Below are 23471 nucleotides of genomic sequence, written 5' to 3'. Positions count from 1 at the left end.
AATTATAATATACAAGAGTTGTCACAAGTCTAAAAAAGAGGAATTTTAGAGTTTTCTAGTAGAGGAGATTGGAAGCTAAATTTCTGATCCTTTGAGTTAAGGTCCATTCACACGGACAGCTACCGCACACTAAACTGCAGCAATTTAATGTATGGCAGCTGTCTGTTCAGGATGTAGTGCGCAAGCGGTACAGGAAGTGAGATGCAAGTTTCAGTGCATCACACAACTCCTTTTTTTCACTCAACTTTATTTGAAGTGTACAAAGTGATGCTTCATTCATGTCACTGTACAGCAGAGCTGTGCGCTGGGCTGCTGTACAGTGACATGCAATCCCATTCTGTGCACTGTGGTAAAATGCAACATGTCTATTTTATCGCAGCTCACTGCAGTGCAGCTCCGGTCTATGTTGCAGTGTGAATGGGACACATAGAAAACAAGTACTTTCTGTGTGTCCTAGTGGTGACTGCTGTTGTTCAAACGTGAAAAATTGCTTGTTACTGCAATATATGTGAACTGGCCCTAGAGATTTTTTTGGTGCTTAGCAGAATTCCGTTCAGTAATTCTATTGCGGGACATGATGAAAGCTGCTCCCCTTTGTGTGCTCAGCTATCCAGCAAATGCAGTAGCCAACATTTTTATCGATACAACATTTTTATGTACATGTTTGTGAATGATGGTTGTAGCAGTTTAATAATTTGTGTGCTCTGTAATCTTTCTGGGTTATAGTGTATTATTTATGTGAAAGTATTTAGTTGGTATTTGCACATTTCAACTTGATGCGGCACATTTTCATGATCATAATTCATGTAGGGATTAAGTGTGCCCTCTAGTGGCTATAGGCAAGATAGATGACAAAGTCAGTATCCTTACTGCCAAGTACAAAAACGTACGGCAAGGTAAGTCGCTTGGAAAGTGCATGGTGTTCAATGAGATACAAAGTGAAGCTAATAAGTTACATACAAAAAAAAAATTACATTTTTCAAACTAAAACCAGTCATGATTTTCTATATCTCCCATGCAATGACATTTCTTTTACATCCATGGCAACCACACTCTGTTCCACAACAGAATTTCTCAGGATGCTCAACCCCCTGCTTCTGTAACTAGATCATAGCCTACTTCAGAACTTCTGAAGTGTTTTAAAGGACAAATTACTGATATCCTTAGTGCATGGAACATACAGTAACATCCCTGTTAATGTTATTAGGGAACATATTTGATTTAAGTTCACAGGTAAAGTGAGATGCAATGTTTCCTTAAAGGACAAGTCCACCTTTTGGTACAAAATAATACATGCACATTTTTTAAAAGGTAAAAAAATGTGCATTTATTATTTTTTGCTGCAGGAGCCTGTAAAGTTTTGCACCAGTAATCAGTAGATCGCTGGTGCCATGCAGTCACCTGTCAGTATATCTGCTTGCCCATATGGGATGTACGAGCAAGCAGATATACTGACAGGAAGATTCAATAAACTACCACGGTTCATTGAGAACTACAAGCCAACAGTCGCTAAGGCTGTCAGGACTTGTAGTTTCTCATTCACAGAGAAGTGATGCGGCCAGGTTTTTTTTTTTTGCCAGCTAGCAGGGGAGAGAAGATCCCCCACTAGCGGTCATTGGCGGCTGGTGCTTTCATAACATGTTACACTCTGAATATGGGTGTAACATGTAACATGTTATGAAAGATGAACTTGTCCTTTAAAGATGAGCTTCAGTCTAAAAGTACTGTAGCTGCTGATTTTTAATAAAAGAATACTTACCTGTCTAGGGATCCAGCACAGCCGTCACCCAAGTTGGTTCTTCATCGGTCTTTGGGTCTCCAGTTTATGTTTACTAAGGGAAGCCAGCTGTGAAAACTTGTGGCTTCAAAAATAGCTTCCCGCTGTGCTTTGTGAATGAGCCCCACAGTCTTCAGGGACCTGTCCGTGTCCCAGAAGGCTGCAAACAAAAGGGGGTGCACTTCAGACTGTCAAAACCAGATACGTGCTCCCCCCCAAAAGAATAAATAAAAGTCTCCATAAGTGTGTGAGGAGGGAGGAGGTGGGAAAACAGAAATTCCCATACATATATAATGCAGTACGTCAATAGCATTAACCAAGCAGTCTTCGTTGAGTCCCCCCATAACCTATCCTTTTACCTGTTGTTTTTGCTGTTATTTTTCCAACTTCCCTTAACAGACCAAGCTGTCCAGAAAAAGTGGCTTAGTATCTACATATAAGACATCTTGGATGAAACATATGTGGTTTTTATTCTCTGCCATGGCCTAACGGTTATCAGTGTCCCCACTGGAGCGTTTTTCCCATACTTCCTGTCTAAATCATTCCTCATCACACTCTGAGAGCTATGTGTGGTCTTTACATAATTTCAGTCACAGAAAAATGGGTTGTGGTGGCAGAAGGTGATGTGGATGTCTATGTACACTACATTGCCAAAAGTATTGGGACACCCCTCCAAATCATTGGATTCAGGTGTTCCAATCACTTCCATGGCCACAGGTATAAAAAATAAAGCCCCTAGGCATGCAGGCTGCTTCTACAAACATTTGTGAAAGAATGGGTCGCTCTCAGGAGCTCAATGAATTCAAGCGTGGTACCGTGATAGCTTACCACCTGTGCAATAAGTCCATCCATGAAATTTTCTTGCTACAAAATATTCCACGGTCAACTCTTAGTGGTATTATAAGAAAGTGGAAGCAACTGGAAACAACAGCAACTCAGCTACAAAGTGGTAGGCCACGTGAAATGAAAGAACGGGGTCAGGACATGCTAAAGCACACAGTGCGTAGAAGTAGCCAACTGTCTACAGAGTCAATAGCTAAAGACCTCCAGATTTTGTGTGGCCTTCAGATTAGCACAACAGTGCTATAGAGAGCTTAATGGAATGGGTTTCCATGGCCGAGCAGCTGCATCCAAGCCTTGCATGTGCCTTACATATACCAAGTGCTATGCAAAGCGTCGGATGCAGTGGTGTAAAGCATGTCGCCACTGGACTCTAGAGCAGTGGAAACGTGTTCTCTGGAGGGACAAATCACACTTCTCTGTCTGGCAATCTGATGGACGTGTCTAGGTTTGGCGGTTGCCAGGAGAATAGTACTTGCCTGACTGCATTGTGCCAAGTGTAAAGTTTGGTGGAGAGGGGATTATGGTGTGTGGTTGTTTTTCAGGTTATGGGCTTGGCCCCTTAGTTTCAGCAAAGGGAACTCTTAACGCATCAGTATACCAAGACATTTTGGACAATTTCACGCTCTCAACTTTGTGGGAACAGTTTAGGGATGGCCCCTTCCTGTTTCAACATGTCTGCCCACCAGTGCGCAAAGCAAGGTCCATAAAGACATGGATGAGCAAGTTTGAGATGGAGGAACATGACTGGCTTGCACAGTGCTGACCTCAACCTGATAGAATACCATTGGGATGAATTAGAGTGGAGACTGCAAGGCAGACCACCTCATCCGACATCAGTGGCTGACCTCACAAATGTGCTTCTGGAAGAATGGTCAAACATTCCCATAGACACACTCCTAAACCTTGTGGACAGCCTTCCCAGAAGAGTTGAAGCTGTTATAGCTGCAAAGGGTGGGCCAACCCAATATTGAACCCTACAGACTAAGACTGGGATGCCATTAAAGTTCATGTGTGTGTAAAGGCAGGCGTCCCAATACTTTTGGCAATATGGTGTATGTGTAGCGAAACTCTGGTGAGGGCTTAGACTTCAAACAACCCTCTGTTCTCCGGAATCATGGGTTGTATATGACTGAGCAGAATCTTCAGTATAAAAACTAAACAGAGTTTATCTCTTCCCTGGAGATTCTTTGTGAGGCAGAGCCCCTCGACAGGAGATAAACTTTAGACAACGTTCTGCTAGTTTTCAGCAGCAAGCTCACTGGTAGCAGATGGAGAATGATTGTGTCTGCTGGCACGAAGAAGAGCGGAGAACCCCAGTTCACGCAAAAAGGCTGTAAATCGTTCTGTCTGGTTATTATGCCTCAAACATGCAATATGTTGTGGATTTTCAACTTATGTTAGCACTCAACGACTCAGCGCTGACTCACCGCAGTTCACCAGTGAAGAATGCAAGCATACTGTAGAGAAAATGTGAACTTAGTCTTCCTCAACCTGACTATTTCCAAATGAAGGACAAGGGGCGAGAGCTCCTCATACAGCAAGGACCATAGTGAGGGGACAGAGCTAGACACCCATTGGCTTTGGCTGGGACTTTTGAACTCATTAAAGGAGTATTTAAGGGTAAATCTTTCCATTTTTTTTTGTTTGTTTTGGATAAAACGTAATGGTTAGAACTTTTATCATTTTTGTTTTTTTTGTCTCTGTCTCCTGTTTGGAAGACTTTTCTTTACATACTTGAATGTTACTTCAAGTGGTATCAAAGCCTAAGGCCTCTTTCACATGTAGGGTCCGATTAGGTCTGCCTGTATTAATTTTCCAGGCGGACCTGAGCGGATGGCCCATTCTCATCTCTATGGACCAGGGGGTGTAAACTGATGTGTTCATTTACACCTGCCTACCTCCGATCAGATTCGCTCCACTAAAGAAAAATGGAAGGGGATCCATCCTCCTCTATATAGGCGAATCATATCGGAGGGCAGTCGGGTGTAAACAGACAGCTGCTTCATTTACACCCAGCCGCCCATAGAGTAGAGCAGGCTCTGTATGTGTCAGCTCTGCAGAAACTGAGCGGACATAGACCTGTCATCTGCCCGCTCAGCAGCGGATTAGCAGAGCAGATTCTGCCCTGTGCAGAATGCAAAAAAGATCTGTATACTTACCATTCTTTAAATCAGAGCTCTGGGCTCCCCCTAAAGAAATAACAGTCAGCAGCTACAAATACTGTAGCTGCTGACTTTTAATGTAAGGGCACTTACCTGTCCCGGGGGTCCAGCGATGTCTTCACCGGAGTCAATTCTTCAGTTGGCTTCGGGTGCTGGTGCCGGCATCTTCAGTAAGGGAAAGCAGATGTGAAGCCTTGCAGTTTCACAGCCAGTTTGCTACTGCGCATGCGCAAAACGAGCTGCACTTTGTGAATGGTCCGCAGTCTTCTGGGACTGGTGAAGTGTCCCAGAAGGTCACGGGGGTTGGGAGAGGGGGACTGAACTTCTGGCTCAGATTGCCACAGAAATCTGACCCCGAAGTGTGAGTGGGTACCTGTTAAAATCAGATACCCTCTCCCCCCCCAAAAAAGTGGCAAATGTGGCAGTGGAGGGGGGGAGGAGGCAGACAAAAAGAACTTCCCTTTTGGCTGGAGTTCCACTTTAATCTGGTCCATTTATGCGATTCTTGTGTAAGGGACTGCTCTACAACGGATGTGAATTCCAGGAGTTGTGACATCAATCATAGGCTCCCATGGCCCAGCCTTTGTCGGCTCTCCTTCTCCCCTGCAGCAGCTGCTCACTGACACTGGGGAGCTGAAGGTGCAGGATTACCTTATCAGACTGGAGCAAACTAAAAATAAGTAAATGCACAGAACTTTTTTTATACAGGGTATGCAGGATATGTGGTGGAGGGGAAGGGAACATTTTTATGAATAGTTAGACCTAGGCTATTCTTCCTCTTTTTAACTCACAAAGTAGCCTTGAATGCTTTCAGCATCCTCACAATTTGTAGAATTGCCCTCTACTGCTCACCCCCAAGATGGATTAAAGTGGTTGTAAAGGCTGAAGGTTTTTTACTTTCATGCATTCTATGCATTAATGTAAAAAAACCCACCTGTGCGCAGCAGTGCCCCCAGCACCCTCAATACTTACCTGAGCCTCATTGTGATCCAGCGATATGCACGACAGCCTCGGCTGTCCCAGGTCTTTGCCTCCTCATTGACTGAGACAGCAAGCGGGAGCCATTGGCTCCCACTACTGTCAATCACAGCCAGTCAGCCAATGAGGAGAAAGAGGGGTGGGGCCAAGTCACGGCTCTGTGTGTGGATAGACACATGGAGCAGCAGGTGCCCCCATAGCAAGTTGCTTGCTGTGGGGGCACTTGACAGGGGGGAGGGGCCAGGAGAGCCTGCAGTGGACCTCAGAAGAGGAGGATTGGGGCTGTTCTGTGCAAAACCTGTGCACAGCAGGTAAGTATAGACATGTTTGTTATTTTCCACAAAAAAAAGAACCTTTAGAATCGCTTTAAGGTCCATGCTATGCATAGACCACAAAGAACGCAAAGTGTTTGCTCCAAACATACAGAAGTGAGGGAAATGGAAAGGTTCAGGAGCTCACAGAGGATTTTACAAGCAAGCAGAAAAATGCAGTAAAAAACTATTTCATGAAAAACAGAAAACATGGCCATTAAGTAGCGGATGGGTAGGAATTATTTTTTGAGAATAGGGATATTGTTTAGTATCACTTTAACTACCTGCCCTGGAAACGCAACAGAGAAAATCTCCTTCAGATTCAGAAAACACTTTTCTTAGGCATCTGTCACTAGAACTGGTGTCTCCAATGAAAGATTTCCTCTTACTTTCTGTGCCAATGGTCACCAGGACGAATGGAGAGGAAGAAACTTTCCAACAAAGACACAGGCAGTAATAAATACCAGGAAGGTGTTCTAACCCTTCCCTATCCTTTTTGGCTGAAGATTCAATCTAATCTCTGGGTTTACTGAACAGAAAGTCAACGGTACATTTGTATCCATCTCCTACTACTGTGTCATCTTCATATAAATATCTAAACTTCTGATAAGATGAGCACACATTTCTAAAGACATCATTCAAACCTCATCTATATAAACCAACATGTTTCAATATCTACTGGTCCCCTTTGTATACTGCGTCCACCATTCTCAACAAACGGTTCAGGGTTAGACACACATACAAAATGAACCATTAATGCTCCATAGGCATCCCAGATATATAGGGTGTATCGTGCTGCATCAATGACTTAAGTCCTCAGGCTGGAAATCTGTCTACAATGGGACAATCAGATGTGTAAATACAATCTGACCACGGAATGACCGTTATTTACCATTGCAGGAGTGTGAACATTTTAAGTGCCCCGTCCTGCTTTTGATGTGGTGGGCAGGCAGTTTGCAGGTACCCCCAATATCGGCCTAATCTCTATGGGAAGGGCGGCAGTAGCTGGTCAAACAATCTGAACTGAGTTTGTCTGCTGGAGCCCATAAACATCACCATCATCATAGCTATCTTCTATGCGTATACCTTCATGGGACAAAAACTGCAAAAAGGACTTGGACACTCCATAATTAAAATGTAACATGTCCACCAGGTCACTTAGTGTAATGTTACAATGTAACAATATAAGAGAAATGTTACAATGTAACAACAATTATTCAAAGTATGACCACTGCTTCTGACTCCAGGCAACACTTATTATTATTTATAAATATTTTCACAGGATTCTCACATCCTTCTTCCATGTTTCTAGTTGGATTTAATTGGGAAAACATGTGAATCCTGGAAGAAAGTTGTGTGAAAACATTTAAAAATAGATTGTAGATTTAAACTGAAGTTGAAAGGATATGTTTTCCACTGCTGATTATTCAACAAGAGCAATATTGAACAAAAGAAAGAAATCATTAATGTCAGGAATCGTTCAGCTTCCTCTACAACACTGAGATCTTGGTAACAGTTGATTTATTTTAAAGGAGGACACTGAAAAAGCACTTTGTGCACATAAACTAGCGGCACAGCATAGGTCATTACAGTAAAAAAAAAAAAAAAAAATTCTTGACCTACAAATGTGAAAACTAAAATAATAAACAAAAAAGCAAAAAAAAAAAAAAACCAAAACAAAAAAAAAAAACAACCTAGGGCCCCTATGTCAGCTTTTGAATTTTGAGTTTCTGTGGCCACAATACCCTCCTCAATCTCTGCGTTCCATTATATGGCAGAAGATATATCCTCTCTGAGCTCCTGTTTTTTTGGGAAATGCAGCATTCTCAGCTTTTAAACAGCATAGGTTTTGAAGAACTCTCAAGTTACATACAGCTCCTGATGTAATACATTTACATTGCCTGCAATGAGTGGCAGCCTATGTTCTAGTTCTGACCCCTCAAATTCCATCAGATTTTAACATTTGTGGTATGTGTATAGGAGCTAAGGATGCAAATTTTGCAAGACCCACCTGCCCCCCGTTCTTTGCTTTGCTGCTTTCATCAGCTGTCAGTCATTCTGACACACAGGTCCTAGATACATTGAGTGGCTGAAGTCAATGTATTGCTGTCGGCTTATGTCCCTCAATGTACGCAGCTATAAGGCAGCACATCTATACTGAATGGGTTGTCAATGCAAGTTTTATCAGACCTGCACGTTTGTTTTCACCAGTGTGGGTAAAGATGTGGGGTAAGGATGCCATTTAAAATAAATGATGTGTTATTTTGTGATGTTCTGACCTGACATATAAATTGCATGCTGATGCAAACAGAGATATGAATATGGTCTAAAAAGAGCTACTAAACATTTACAGTAACATTATCTGACCCTTTGTCGTAGCTAAAATTGCAAACAATCATTTAGACATGAGGGAGACCTTTTTAGGATTGGTAAAAGGGTCATTTGCACTGATATCTTGTCCAGCAGGTAATTCTGGACAGCCAAAATAACAGAAACAAAGTTGCTTTTCTTTAACTATATAGGTAGGTAATCTTTCCACTGGAGAAAATATTAGAGGATCATAAAACTGCACGGCGAGTACTTTACGTCAGCAATTTCTGGGAAATACAGAATTATTCCTAAACCCCGGGGGGCTGGAAGTAAATCCTCTGGCCTCTCAACCTCTCAGGTGCTGAAATGTTTAAGTAGTCAAAAGGTATAACGAAGGCTCCTGCCAACTCACAGATATCAGGACAGGTTTGAACTTTGGGGTTTTGGATCCTGAAGTAAGCCTACCCAGATAACAAAACTGGACAGGACTGTAATATAATCAGCTATGAAAATAATACCAGTTTCATTCCCTGTGTTTGGACACGCTGGTAAAGCTTACAGTTCTAGGGTGCATTTTGTTTCTTCATTTACCTCTGATATATTCCACAGTGCTGTACAGAGAACACTAAATCAGTCACTAACCGGAAAAGCTTACACTCTAATGTTCCCACCACAGTCACGTTATGTGTATTATACATTTATATAGTTCTTTCATATTCTGCAGTGTTGTTCAAAAAAAAACAAAAAACACTGAACCAGTCACATCCATCTCTGACCACAGGAGCTTACACTCTAATGTCTTACCATAGTTACATACTAATATTTTTATACATTTCTATAGCTCTGACATATTCCGCAGTGCTGTACAGAGAACACTAAACCAGTCATATCAGCATCTAACCAGAGGAGCTTAAACTCTAATATCCTCGACACAGTCACACGTTATGATTAGAATACATTTATATAGTTCTTCCATATTCTGGAGCGTTGTACAAAAAACAATGAACCAGTCACTTCAATCTCTGACCAGAGGAGCTTACACTTTAATGTTCCCACCACAATCACATACTAATATTATTATACATTTCTAGAGCTCTGACATATTCCGCAGTGCCGTACAGAGAATACTGATCTTGGTCTCTGAACCAAAGGAGCTTACACTCAAATATACCTACTTCAATACAAACATTAGTAGTAGTAGACAATTATTATTAGAATATGGTGATATCAGTTAGAGCTATAGAATATGTTCTGACACACACAAGCCAATTTAGGTGAAGGTGATTAACCTACCAGAAGAATTTTGAATTGTAGCAAGAAGAGGATGCCACTGAAAGAAGCCTGAACAAACATGGTAAGACATACAAACTTCATGCAAGTAATATCCTTTGATGGGAGCCAAACACAGGATCCCCAGTGCTGCAAGTGAAGACCCCAACCACATATGGAATTGCTACATTTCCCTTGCTGTCATGGAGTAATGTAGACAGCCCTTACGGCCGTCTGCAGAATGCTCCCACAGACACAACATTCCATCAATGACAATGTGCAAAGTGCAATATCCAATCCTTGCTGCTCATTCAACTGCTTCACTGACAAAGCTGCCCATGTCTGCGACCTCCCTGGCAAAGAGCAAAATCTCAACATGTCCCAATTGGCACAAGAAACACTTTGAGATTCTGTACATGGATAATGGGACAAGACAGCTGGTACATATTGTTTATAACCTTTTCTTGGTCTGCCTCAATTTGCCAGACAGGTGAAGTTACTAATGTTTCACACAAAACAAAAATTTAGTCATTTTTCTATTCTTAATGCGAGTTGGCCATTCTATTTAGGAAGTGGATGTTCCCCGGCAGTACCATGCCAGGGACAGCGCTGAGACTTTGTGATTAGCATGAAACACTGGGATCTGGGTTCATATACCAATAGGACTATCTGCATGAAGTTTCCTCCAGCTGCTCTGGTTTCCTCTAACAAAGTAGGTTATTGGCATCTGAATAAACTGGCCCTAGACTGTGCAGGTTATTGTATAAATGTGCCTATATAGTGCAGTGGGGGAAATATTCTCTGTAAAGTGCTGTAGATTATGTCATAGGGTGGTATAAATTATTATTATTATTATACAGGATTTATATAGCGCCAACAGTTTGCTCAGCACTTTACAATATAATGGGAGACAATACAGCAACAATACAGTTCAATACAAGAGGGTTAGGATAAATGTATCATATTAGTACAGTACTGTGTGAATGTGGTGGGTACATTGGAGTGTAAGCTCCTCTGGTGCAAGGAATGACAATAATAGTTTAGTGTACTCTACACAGCACTGTTGAAAATGTCAGAGTTACAAAATGTGTAATAGTAATGACTGTAGTAGGGACATTAGAGTGTAAGCTCCTCTGGTGCAGAACTTGTACACCTAGTTCAGTGTGTTCTCTGTACAGTAATCAATATATATCAGAGCTATATAAATGTTTAATAGTAAGTGACTGTGGTGGGGACATTAGAGTGTAAGCTCCTCTGGTGCAGAACTTGTACACCTAGTTCAGTGTGTTCTCTGTCAGCACTCAATATATGTCAGAGCTATATAAATGTTTAATAATCGTATGTGACTGTGGTGGGGACAGTAGAGTGTAAGCTCCTCTGGTGCAGAACTTATACACCTGGTTGTATGTTCTCTGCACAGCACTCAATATATGCCAGAGCTAGATAAATGTTTAATAATCATGTGACTGTGCTGGGGACAGTAGAGTGTAAGCTCCTCTGGTGCAGAACTTGTATACCTAGTTGTATGTTCTCTGTACAGCACTCAATATATGCCAGAGCTAGATAAATGTTTAATAATCGTACGTGACTATGGTGGGGACAGTAGAGTGTAAGCTCCTCTGATGCAGAGACTGCAGTGAATGGTACGATGTTCTCTGTACAACACTGCGGAATATGTCAGAGCTTTAGAAATGCAAATTAGTAGTAGTGTGCTACTTTAGTGGACACAGAGTGTAAGCTCCTCTGGCACAGAGACTAATGAGACAACACTGCAGAACATGTCAGAGGTACATGGAAAATAATAAAACATATAAAGCATAACTGATATTGAATAATATTCAAGATGAGCATTTCATCAACACAATTCGCTGTTCCCAGATGAAAATCACCTCTAGACGCAGCTGCCCCAAACATTCCTACTGAAACACCCATAGACTAAACCCCACACACAAGAGGACACCCGTATGCTCAAACAATAATAAAAATATATTTCATAAGTTATCTTATCTCTCAAGCATGTAATTACAACCTTAAACAAGATATAAAATCTTTTACCGCTCTCTCTGGCATGCCTGTAAAAATTTGCCTATTGAGAAAAACTTTTGATTTATTGACCAGCCAAGTAGTTGCAGCAAAGCAAAAAAGGAAAAAAAACCTGACAGATCTGAGGCTGGTGGGATGGAGAGCTGCCTCAGGGCAAGTAAAGGGTTAACCCACTCAAGACTTGGCTGGAGAACCAAACCCTGGTTGCAAAGGGGTTAAATGACTCCCAGGACGGTGACAATGGAGATGTCAGGGGAAGACAGGTCTTGCTCTAGGCTGTGTTTTGAATGCAAGGTTGTGTTACTTACATGGCTGAGATTTTCTTTACGGGTTTCCAAAGCTGGGGATGGGGAGGGGGGGCTTCCTAAATATCCAAAGGCGACACTGGTGGCCTGGCTTGCGATGACATCCAAGGCAAACAAGACGGCAGTCAGCGCACTCCTATTTGTGTGGCATGGGCTGGCGATGGAATAAACTGAATGGGCATTACAGCCTATAGAACATGCTGCAGTGCGAACTGAGAATTCTAAATTTTTAATACCCCGCCGGGAAGGGAGGGGGACGGTGGAGGGGGGGGGGGGCAGCACCTCTGTGCCTCTAATCGGAGACTCCTATGATCTTTGCTCTCTGAAAGCTTTGAAAAGGAGAGTTGAGAAAAGTGCAAGGATGCTTTTCTTTTTTTTTTCCCCAAGTCAGACATGAAACCTCTAATGCATCCCCCCTCCTCCCTTTTTCCTCTGTGTCTGGGATCTAAGACGATGCAGTGAGCTCAAAAACCCTTTAATATGTGTCGCTATTCTCAGCCCGTGTTAGAGTATTGCATCCAATTACCTTCCGGCAGGGTATGTCAGGACAATAGCCCAGACACTTGTGCTGTAATAACATTTGTCTTTTGCTGCATTAAAGCGGAAGAGAACACTTCCCAAATCCCACTGCCACATGCCAAAAAATGATCATTTATTTATGGTCTCAACATATGCAGGACTGGAGTTACCCTACTAAGCAGGTGATTGCTATTACCTTCCTAACCCCAAGATAGAATTACTAAAGCTTCCTCCCCTTTAAAGCCCATAGAAGGACTAGATCTGGGATGTAAAAATCCCCGTGAAATAGCTTGTCCGAGGGAGTAACGAGTGAAACTATTGTGTCCCCCATGTTGATAAGCAGCCTGAAAAGCAGACAGAGAATAGAGACGGAGACAGACATGCGATAGGGGAGGAGGGCTAGATGTCCCACTTCTAATGTCTGCAAACCATGACACACCAACGCAAGCTTTAACGACTCCATAGAAAACCTTCGCAGCATTGCAAACTTGCCCCGACAGCTCTTCACCTACCTTAAACCGCCGGAGTGGTCCCAAGTATCCAGACATCGGTCAGGAGGAGAGAAGACAGTGCGTCCCACTTGGTTTTCTCCGGTTCACTAGGAAGCGTCGAGGGAGGAAAGAGAGAAAAAAATATATACATCAGCATCCGAGAAAAAGCCTCTGTTTTTGGATCTCAAGGTTTTAGCAAGTCAAAATGTCCAACACAGCAGTGCATAGCATGTCAATGACTGTGGCCGGATGCAGATTAGCATTCAGAGGCTCTCTGCGCAATGAATAGCACCCTTTGATTAGAGACCTGAAGAACATGCCAGCCCAGAGCCTCAGCTTTCAGAAGAAAAAAAAAAAAAAAAAAACCGAGGACGCTCAGTGCCAGAAGAATGCTCTCAGTGTTGGTACAAGGCAGACTTTTGATGAGTCACTGCAATGCAAACAAAGATGGCAGGAGTTTTTTTTTTTTTTACTGTACTGTATGCTGATGGGGTGCTTAGTGGTGCCACAGCAACACAGACAGGACTGAGGATTTATGGTGCAGTTTTGCATATGAATGACACTGTAAACTGCCTCCCCTGCCATCCAGTCCGGAGTGTCAAAGCATTTCAACTATTCCAAACAGTCTGCAAGGTTGGCAGAGATGGTGTTTAACTCCTGCAGCTGGGAGGGGAGCTGCGAATGAGCAGCAGGCATGGTTGCAAAAGCTGGAAGGGTGCCACGAGTTTTATTGTACAGTGCTGCTATCTCCCCTTTCTATTCTTTTTCTCTCCAGTTTTAGGAGTGGGAGTTTCTTCTGCCCCTTTGCTGCAGGGCGGCAGGCACAGGAGAACAGGGAAGGTCTAGCTGCTGTACCAGAGAGCTGGCACCCCTGACCTGACAATGCTTTGCAGGACAAAACCACAGCCATACCTGGGAACTGTCTAGATCTGACCCAAACACTTTTAGGTGACACCCCGCTATTCAGGGTCATCAATGCTTTTTGAATTTGTCACAAATTTTCTACTGTTCTTCTTAATTGAAATCTTTTTCCAACCCCTGCATTATTCGTTTTTGTGTTTCAAGTGCACATCTAGTCTTTGAAAAAGAAATCTGTCACAGAATGCAGTAAGGTCTGCATCAAACAGACAGTTGTGCCACTGAAAACACTGGAGGGCAATTGCACTTCCATTACGGCTAAGTTTCCAAAGACAGTTCACCCATTTATCTTTATAGATCATGCTTACCAGCCACCTACAGAGTGCATTGACTGTGTTGCCTTCACATACATAAATGCCAAAAAAGAAGCTAACATGCCTCAAAGTTTTAATGTAATTTGAAATTGTGATATTTAGCCCCACCTCCCACACAAACTTAACCCTATTAAGCACCTCCTCCAATTTTAAGAGTCTGCGTTGATGGACTTTGTACTTGTGTCAATGGAATCAGCTTGATATTAGTTTGCGATGCTTCTGGGATCATATAGAATTCACTGACAGGTGCATTTAACCTGCTTAAAATGGGTTTTGCATTAAAATGTTACTAAACCCCGGATTCTGCATTCACTATATCTGGTCTCCCCGGACCCAGCATTCACAATATCTGGTCTCCCCGGACCTTACATTCACTATATCCGGTCTCCCACAGTACACAGAACATGGAAATTCAATTATTTTAGAAAATATAAACTGCTAAATACCCTTTTTCATCAGAAGTTAGAGCAGTCTTGTGACTTCTATCAGTGTTCAGCAAAGCACTAGCTAAAGTTTGTATTAGGAGTTTTCTTTCTGCTCTAGGAGGATGCAAAACCCCTGACCTCTGTCTGACCAGTGCCAATTGGCCCTGTGCTAATCACATGCACTCTCCCAAGAAAAAACAAAAACCACTCTAGCAATACACACCAAACTGAGCATGTGCAAAATGCCTATGGTTCAGTCTGTCTTATCAGGAGATAAGAGGTGGTCGCTTGAAAAAGGAGAGGATCAGAGAATAAGGGATTAAAACGGCCTTTTTGCACAATGAAGAGGATTAATCCCTTAGGTTCCACAGTGAGTATAACAAGCATGTTTTACTGCATATACAGACTGATTTTACTGTTGTGGGTTTAATGACACTTCAATACAGACTTGTATAGGAATGCACAACATGCTGAGAAATGTCTGTGAAAGAAAAATATTCTTGACACTCATCCACCCCTACTGACTCCAAACAGGATGGATCTGTAAATTCTCGCTTTGCAGGCATTGAGACTCAATAGACCAGGAAACAATCTTCCAATTTTAAGCTTCGTTTTGGTGATCTGGTGTTTTGTGATCAGGGAAAGCTGTGGGCTGTCAGCCTAAACCAGTCTGGCCATTGTCTTCTGACCTCTCTCAGAAATGTAACTCCAGAATGACTAAAACCACTGTCCAGTTTTTGTTCTCAGTTGCGAGATTTCCTCTCACTTTCTTATATGAAAACAGCATGGCAACAGCAATAAAAATCTAACAAATGATCAAACCCCTACCTGTATAATCCAAAAGAGTCTGTGCCTACAAGTTCCAAATTAGGAAAATCCTCCAAATTATCATTTTTTTGGCTACACCCTCTCCCTTTGCTATAGGTTGTTCCACCCCAGCACTCGCCTTAAGAGTAGAACACATTACTGTCATTTTATGATGGCAGTTGGTAAACAATGTGGCTAAACAAAAGCCAAAGCTAGATTCTCATTCACAGCTTAATACATAATCCTCAATTATCTGGAATTCACACAAAGAAACACTTTACAAGGTGAAGATTATCTTGAAAGAGTACAAAATGTGTACCAGCTTGCTCAGCATAGGTATGGTCACATGTGAGGCTAGGCATTAAACACAGATACACATGTATGGTACGTGTAGTAGATTAAGAGCAAAGTTCACCTTTTGGGAAAAAAAATAATAAATGCACATTTTTGCAGAAAATAAAATGTGCATTTATTTTTCCTGCAGGAGCCTGCAAAGCAATGCACCCATGATCAGTGGATCACGGGAGTAATGTCAGGCTCCTGCAGATTAGCCCTACACCTTTCAGCCTGTATTTCTGTACAGGATGTCAGTTTGAAAGCTGCAGGGCTTGTGAATGAACTACAAGCACAGTCATCAGTGCTCTCACAGGTCATTGAGAACTGCAAACCATCTGCTGAGGTGGCAGACAAGGATTGTAGTTCTCTCATCCACAGATTCCTGTTTTCAAAAAGTGACAGTGGGTGCAGGGAGAGGATCCACCATTTGCTGTCACGGGTGTAACATGTAACATACTCAAAGACCACTTCAAAATTACAGAAAAAAAAAATGTGTACTTTCTTCTTGAAGTCTGTTGAGAGACACAAACATTCAGAAACAATCAGGTTATATCTGCTGCCTACATGAGGTTTGGATATTGGCAAAAAAATAAAGAGTTATTGAAAGACAGCCCCCCCATAATCCCACCTCTTACCACCATGTCTCAGTTTTCTAAGCAAGCAGTATATAAGGCCAATAAATACAAGAGTGGCAGGACCTGTGTTCCTCAATCTACTCCAAAAGAAAAGAGGTGTCCACTGTCAGACACAGGAGTTCAGGAATACTGAAACAGTCAGGACAACCAAAAGCAGTCCAGCTCAGCGGTAGGCAGAAGCCACTGATGAATCTAAGATGGAACAGGGGCTGTCTGCAACAAACAGAAGAACTTATGCCTGAATCTCAAAAAAAGAGGAGGAGAAGTTGCCAACAGGAAAGGAGACCTTCCAACATCCCAAGACAGGTCACAGAGGTTCAACCTGATGCTCAGACAAGGATAAAGCTGCCCATAGATGGATTTAAACTCAGCCAGTTCAGCAGGAACCAGACAAATTTCTATTCATGTATGGGCACTGTGGTTGTACAGATGTCAATCTAATGATCACTTTCTGTACAACTGTTCTGCTGGAAAATCTCTTCCTTGATTAGTGGTGCAGGCTATAGCCTGAATCAAACAACCAGCAACAGATGGAATAATATACCAAAATCCAATATACACTAACGGGGAAAACAGACCAACAACAAGAAAGGTCAACAAAAGGGAACAATTAAAGGTTACTCAGCCTCAAAACAGATCCCTAAAGGGAAAACTGGACAACGGGTCCAAAAGACCAGGTGGTCTAAGGATGACAAAAGACTTAAGGAAAAAAACGAAACCTATTCTGCTATTCATACATTCAAGGTGTAGGGGGCAATTCCCCACCCCTACTGAGCTTTTGTATTCTGACAGCAGGGAGACTAGTTTAAAGAACTTACCATAGAGATTGTGGATTACCCTCAGTAAAAGGGCCTGACTACAAATGATCCAAACCCACAAAGACCCCTGGATGCAATTTTCCACAGGAGGTCCTGCATGATGAAAATCAATAGGAACACCAAGTCCTGGAGTGATAGTTTCTTCCTGCTGTGTAAGACATAACCACACCCAAATGTACAAAATTTAATCCCCAGAATAGGACACTATAGGATGGAGAGGCCCAAAAAGCAAAAAAAAACAATGCCTCTAAGAGAAACGAGCAAATCAGAGTAACATCCTCAGTATCATCCAGCATAGGGACAAGGTCACTCACCCTGTTACAGAGAGCACTCCCAAGTCCTAAAGGTCTTACAGCACCAAGGTAATGTCCAACAGAGTACAGGTCAAGGGACCTACTCACAGAAGAACCCCCCAAAGAAGCAGACCCCAACTGTTCCATGGAACCATACTTGATTTCCAGACATGAAGACAGTCCTGGGTCCATGAAAACTTCCAGGATGTGGGCCCATTGAAAAATTCAAGCAATCGGAGTCTCGAAATAAAATGGGAAGTTCACCTTAGAGTCCCACAATTAGAATGCCAAAAAAAGGCATTAGGGCAGACATAGGATTCAGTGTTGTCAACAACAACCACTGCCCTTGAAAAACAGTGAGTGATCAGGCTAGAGGAAGGAGCAGGGGAAACTGTTCCCAACTGACTCACTCAGAAGGTCCCCCTGGGGGAGGGAATACTGAGGAAAATTATTCAAGGATACACAAATTTCCTGAGGAGATGGAATGCCCTCGTAGAGAATAACTCCCAAGGGCAAGTTCCTACTAAGTCAGGAACAGGGAGTCCCAAAGTGCAGGCAACTTGAGGTCTGAATAAAGTCACATACCACAGGGCAGGTGAAATAAATTGCTGAAATAAAAGCATTCAAAAGCCAAGAAGGTCCAATACCTGGGGACACATCTGCTTGTCGAAACAGCCCTCACTTGTAGAAGTGGGAGGGAACTTTCATGCTAAAGGCTTGTGACAGGTGTTAGCAGATTTCCGACTTTTGGATCTATGTTCTTCGGAACACAAGTTCAGAAACTTGTAGCAGAATGTCGCAACTAAAGCACAAGGCTTTGGACATATGCTCCAACTGCTCCATAAATGTGGGGATCTACACCAGCGTAAGAAGCAATTTCACTAAGAAGTTTAATCCATTCTGATGTTACAGGATAATTGGTGATCTGAGTGGGAAGTATGTCAAAGATGCAGTCTGCAGTATCTGTATTTAAGGAGGAGACAGAAAACAAATGTTGCTCACTTGAAATCCCAGTTTTATGTGTTAAACAGAAATGGATCACAGTATAGAAATAATTAGGCCACATTGAAAAAAAAGGCAACAATTTGTATTAGAGAATTACCATTAATAACATATAGGATAATAAACAGAGAAACTGAGTGTTGGGACAAACACAAAACTGAACTATAGCATAAAGTGTGGCTAACTTGTATTTAAAGAGGAAACAGAAAAACAAGTTGCTCACTTGCATTCCAAGTTGTGAGCTTGTTGATATAGTCTCCTGAAATCACACTTCAAATCATCAGAGTTCCCTCTAACTGCAGCCTAGTAATAGCATTACTTGGAGGTTTATTCATTTTCTTGCTACACTGGCATGGTATGACACATCAGGGTTATCGTCACCACATGATGGAGGGCCAAACCAGTTAACTTAATTGAGATTTAAAGAGGGAATTCAACTTCCCATCAGTTAAGTCCCCAATCCCCCTTCTAGTGGTATCTCTGTTAAAGTTAATCAGTGGATCATCCACAGGCCACCTCATAGTAAATAGAATGATATACTTTGGCACAGTCTCAGGTGGGGCCCAGGACCTTTTAAGGCGTTTCCAGTCTTGAAAGGTCTCTGTAGCCAAAAGAGCTCTAAAATACCCTAAGCCTATGACTGAAGTCTGATCATCCAAATACAGGTTATTAAGTACTACATCAAGAAGGTTTGAAACAATCCCTTGTATATTGAGTCTACTGAAGGAGATTGCAGAGAAAGACCGTGAAGGATGGTGCCGTAGCACGTTTTGAACCCCTGTGAACAGAATAGTCCAGCAACTTGGCACAAACACGTAGAAGTCCCTAGTGAGGCGCTGGCCTCTTCTGGCCGAGCTGAAAGACTCTGCAGATAAACCTACTTTAAAACCAAACTCCAGGAAAATATGTACATAAAAGACTCATTGTGGCCCAGCTGGGTTCAATCAAATTTTTCACATGCTATAGCAGTCTGGCCACTGGGGATGCCACAATGCACTTTAGTAACACTGGCTACATACAGTAAGCTGTGTCATCTTTTGGAGAGACAGGACAGACTTTCCTTTACTGCCAGAAATAAAAGAGCATCACTGCTCCCCATCCGTTTGCCACTAAAGAACCACCTTGTATTTTTATCAATACTAGGCAGGCTGTGATTGGCTAAGGTGGAGAGGAGGAACAGATGATGTTCTGATCTCCACCTCGGCCAATCAGAGTGCATTTAGTATTTATTGACAAAACTATAAAATAGAAAACTCTACACTTGGGTGAAATCAACAAATAAGTAACAAGGATTATGATACCAACCCCAAAACAATATTGTGAAAACAGTGCAGCACTATGTGATCCAAAGGGATTTACTATAGCTGATTGACTCAGAATCTTGTGCAGCTTTGTGTGATAGTCAATCAGCTTCTAACCTCAGCTTGTTCAGATAGGCTTTAGCAATAAAACCTGGAAGCTGATTGGTTTCTATGCAGAAGTGCATGAGATTCTGAATGAACCAGCTTTAGTAAATAAACCTCAATGTGTCTATACTTCCTTCAAAACAGTATGACTGTATATATCAATCAAAATTATACAGAAATAAGGGCACAAACACCCATTTCAAAAATAGTGACAAATATAGAACAAAATGCTGAACAAGAATTGTACGGGCAAACTAGCAGATTTTTTAGGCACAGTGAGAGACCAAACTATCACGTTAAAAAGTAACAATTTTATTAGACATTAAAATCATAACAGGCAGAATAAAGCAAGAAATCCAGGACCCCCTAACAAGGAGGGGAACAATTCCTGGCATTGCCCTTTACATCTTATGTGGTACATATAACCTTGTAAAAAAGTTCTTCTTCTCAAAGCGTATTGCCCAACAAGGTTATATGTACCACATACGATGTAAATGGAAATGCCTCTCTAGACCCATTTCGTCATAACAGACGTCATCAGAGGGAGTGAATGACTTTGGGACAGGTGCTCCAAAGCTCTTGTTTCGGGCAGCTAAGCATCTGGAAGATGATACAGCTTACTCTAGGTAGCCAATGCTACAACAGTGCATTGTGGAATCCCCAGCAGCCACACCATTATAGCATCGGATTGAACCAAGCTGGCCCAAAAGAAAAGATTCTTTTATAAGCATATATTCCTGAAGTTCAGATTTAACTTTAGGAGTCCTAGTTTCCAGATTACAGGCATCAGTTCCATCTGCATATATAATGAAAACACCCAAAAACCATCAGGGGAATATGGGCTGAGGTCACCTGTAGCAGCTGGATTTTCAACCATGTGTCTTTGAGAAAACATGTTGCACGGCATGGAGGTCAGCAAGTAGGCCCAATGTAAGGCATGATGCCAAGTAATTATAAGCCTGGGCAGCTGGTGCTGATGAGGGTTTCATGCCGCTATAGGCAACAGATTCACTCCAGGCACATTAGGCAGTGCGCAGCAGTGGGTTGTTACTTATTCTAGGCTGAATGGTGGGAAAGAGAATGCAAAACTATCTAGTGAATGAGGTTAGTGCTCAATCCTTCATTAACCGTTACTGCAGTAAGATGGAGGTGGTGGGAAGTTTAAAGCATGACTCCAACAAAAAACAAGATACAACTGAATAGCCCATTAAAAGTTAAAATAACAAAACCAATCTTAAACTGCAATATTAATTCAAATAGTTTACGCAGGGTATTTTGTTCCTGTCAATAGATGTCCGCATTCTGATAGTCAATTAACCTTCTAAGCCCAGGTCATCCTGGACCTGCCCTTGTCCTGTGACTGGACAGTGAAAGGAGAAGCAGCACAGAGATCAGTATATCTCTCTGTCACTATGCCTCTCCTCTTCTCAGCATGCATTTTGTCAGCACATGCACTTATTGGCTCTTTGTACTGCTTCTTCCTCACACAATACAGAGCTGCTGTACAGGGATTGCAAAAGACAGGTACCAGGTCAAATTCAGATCTGCAAGTTTCCCTTCACTTCAAATTCTTTGTTTGGGCTAGTTTGGTTCAAACAAATTCTTTCCATGGCAGAACAGTCCAAATTGTAAAAGAACACACAGAAGGGTGCATAAGACTAGTGCATAACCAAAGGTTTATTGTATAAAGTAAAACATACAGCCAAATGGATATTCACAAAAATAAATGTATACATTCGTTGTATGCCCATACATCTCAATCCAGTGCAGAAATAGCATGGCCAAACACACCATAACGTTGCACTAGCAAGCTGACGTGTTTTGGGGGATGCAATCCCTTCTTCAGAGTCTGTGGGCTCTTTTAAAGTTGTCTACTCCTGTGTGCTCTTTTACAGTTGTCTACTAGATTCTCTGATATGAGAAGGGCTGCATCCACGAAGCATACCTGGAGGATGTTATTCTGTTGCTTTTGATGATCCGCTGCACAAGAAGAATCTTGGCAGAACTGTATCCGCTGGAAGTGTTTATGTGTTTTGTGCAATTAGCCCCTGGGAATGACGGAACAGACTAGTAGCTTGCAAGCATTGTTGACTTCATGGGTACCACCATCGTCTCCTCTTCTGCGAGAAAAAGAGAGTCACTTGTGGGCATCTCTGCCAGTCAGGAACAGCCTTGTATTTTTCAACACAAGGCACTCTCTGGTTGGCCAAGGTGGAGAGGCAGGCGGAATGTCACAATCCATACCTCAGGTAATCAGAGAACCCCTTACAGAGCCCAGTACCCGAAGGTCACATTTCAGGCTGGCCTCACAATCTTTCAGTCCAGCAGGCTCCAAAGTGGTTTCTGGCTTCAAGCAGCATTTTTGACTGAAGACACTGAAGAAAAAATTATCTACGGTGTACCAAGTATCTTGATTGATGAATAAAATAAAATTGAAAAACAGGAATGAAAAAGCTAGCAAAAGTATAGTTAAACTTTTTTTCTGCAGAGCTGATGGGAAAGTGTTTGATCTTCTAGGACACTTAGTAAAAACTAAGGCATGATGGTTGGAAGAAGGGTTACATGGGCTGGCTTTGAACATTTTTTTTTCCCATTTGCCAAGCCAGAGTTCAAACCTCCTATAGCCAGTAGTATAAAACCCGACTATTTCAGGATTCCTATGTCCCTCAATGGAGAACACGAAAACATATCAATATATTCAGACTGACTGAAAACAATACTGTAGATGGTGTTGCTGGTTGAGTTTAACTCAGCAGTAAAGCAAAGCTAACAACCAGCAACCAAATAAAAATGTGAAAGCCATATCAAAAATTACCATCACCTAATATCTTGAATTCAACAATAACTAAAACGTATACTAAAAATCATATATTTTTACTTTAATAATAGTGGGTGGACACATGCAAAAGGTTTCTTTTTGTTTCTGTGGGCTTCCATGGTCAGCGCTGTGGATTTAGGACCTTTTTATATAGTGAGTCCAATCAGGTCCGCCTGTCAGTTTTTCAGGTGGACCTGATCAGATGGTCCATTCAGTTTTATGGACCGGCGGGTGTAAATGGACTTGTGTCTGTTTCCACCCAACTATCTCTGATCTGCTTGGATCAGAGGGTAGTCCAGTGTAAATAGACAGTGAAGTCCGTTTACTCCCAGTATCCCATAGAGCACAGTGGGCTCTGTCTGTGTCCGCTCTGCATAAACTGAGCAGACACAGACTTGTCATCCGCCTGTTCTACTCTGATCAGCAGGGGATCAGCAGACAGATTCCCAAATGATCAGAATGGAGTCTGCCCAGCCTGAAAGGGGCATTAGGGCAAAGATACAGGTTGAAGTCACACAGGGACTTTCAAACAGCACATGACATGCATAGATACGTTAAACTACAACAAATATTGTTGCATTTCATGGTTGTGGCAATTCAATCTGCTGGCAAGCTGTCAAAAAAAACGTGAAGGCAGTTTATTTGCTGAAAATATGCTACATGCAGTAATTTAGCATGGCTTTTTTTTTTA

General features: G+C 42.1%; 1 protein-coding gene across 2 annotated transcripts in view; it reads right to left on the bottom strand.

Moving 5' to 3' along the window:
- NACC2 (NACC family member 2) overlaps positions 1-23471 on the bottom strand; it is an 82707-nt gene that overhangs the window by 41000 nt on the left and 18236 nt on the right. For both annotated transcript variants that reach the window (XM_089684651.1, XM_089684650.1), the window contains exon 2: positions 13030-13115. The gene's annotated coding sequence lies outside the window, so the exon portion shown is untranslated. The remainder of the gene's footprint in view (positions 1-13029; positions 13116-23471) is intronic.

Source organism: Staurois parvus, unplaced genomic scaffold (assembly GCF_062004578.1).
Source record: "Staurois parvus isolate SC_StPar_1 unplaced genomic scaffold, SC_StPar_1.0 ptg000352l, whole genome shotgun sequence".
NCBI classification, from domain to species: Eukaryota; Metazoa; Chordata; class Amphibia; order Anura; family Ranidae; genus Staurois; species Staurois parvus.
This window is presented reverse-complemented; position numbering and strand designations above follow the sequence as displayed.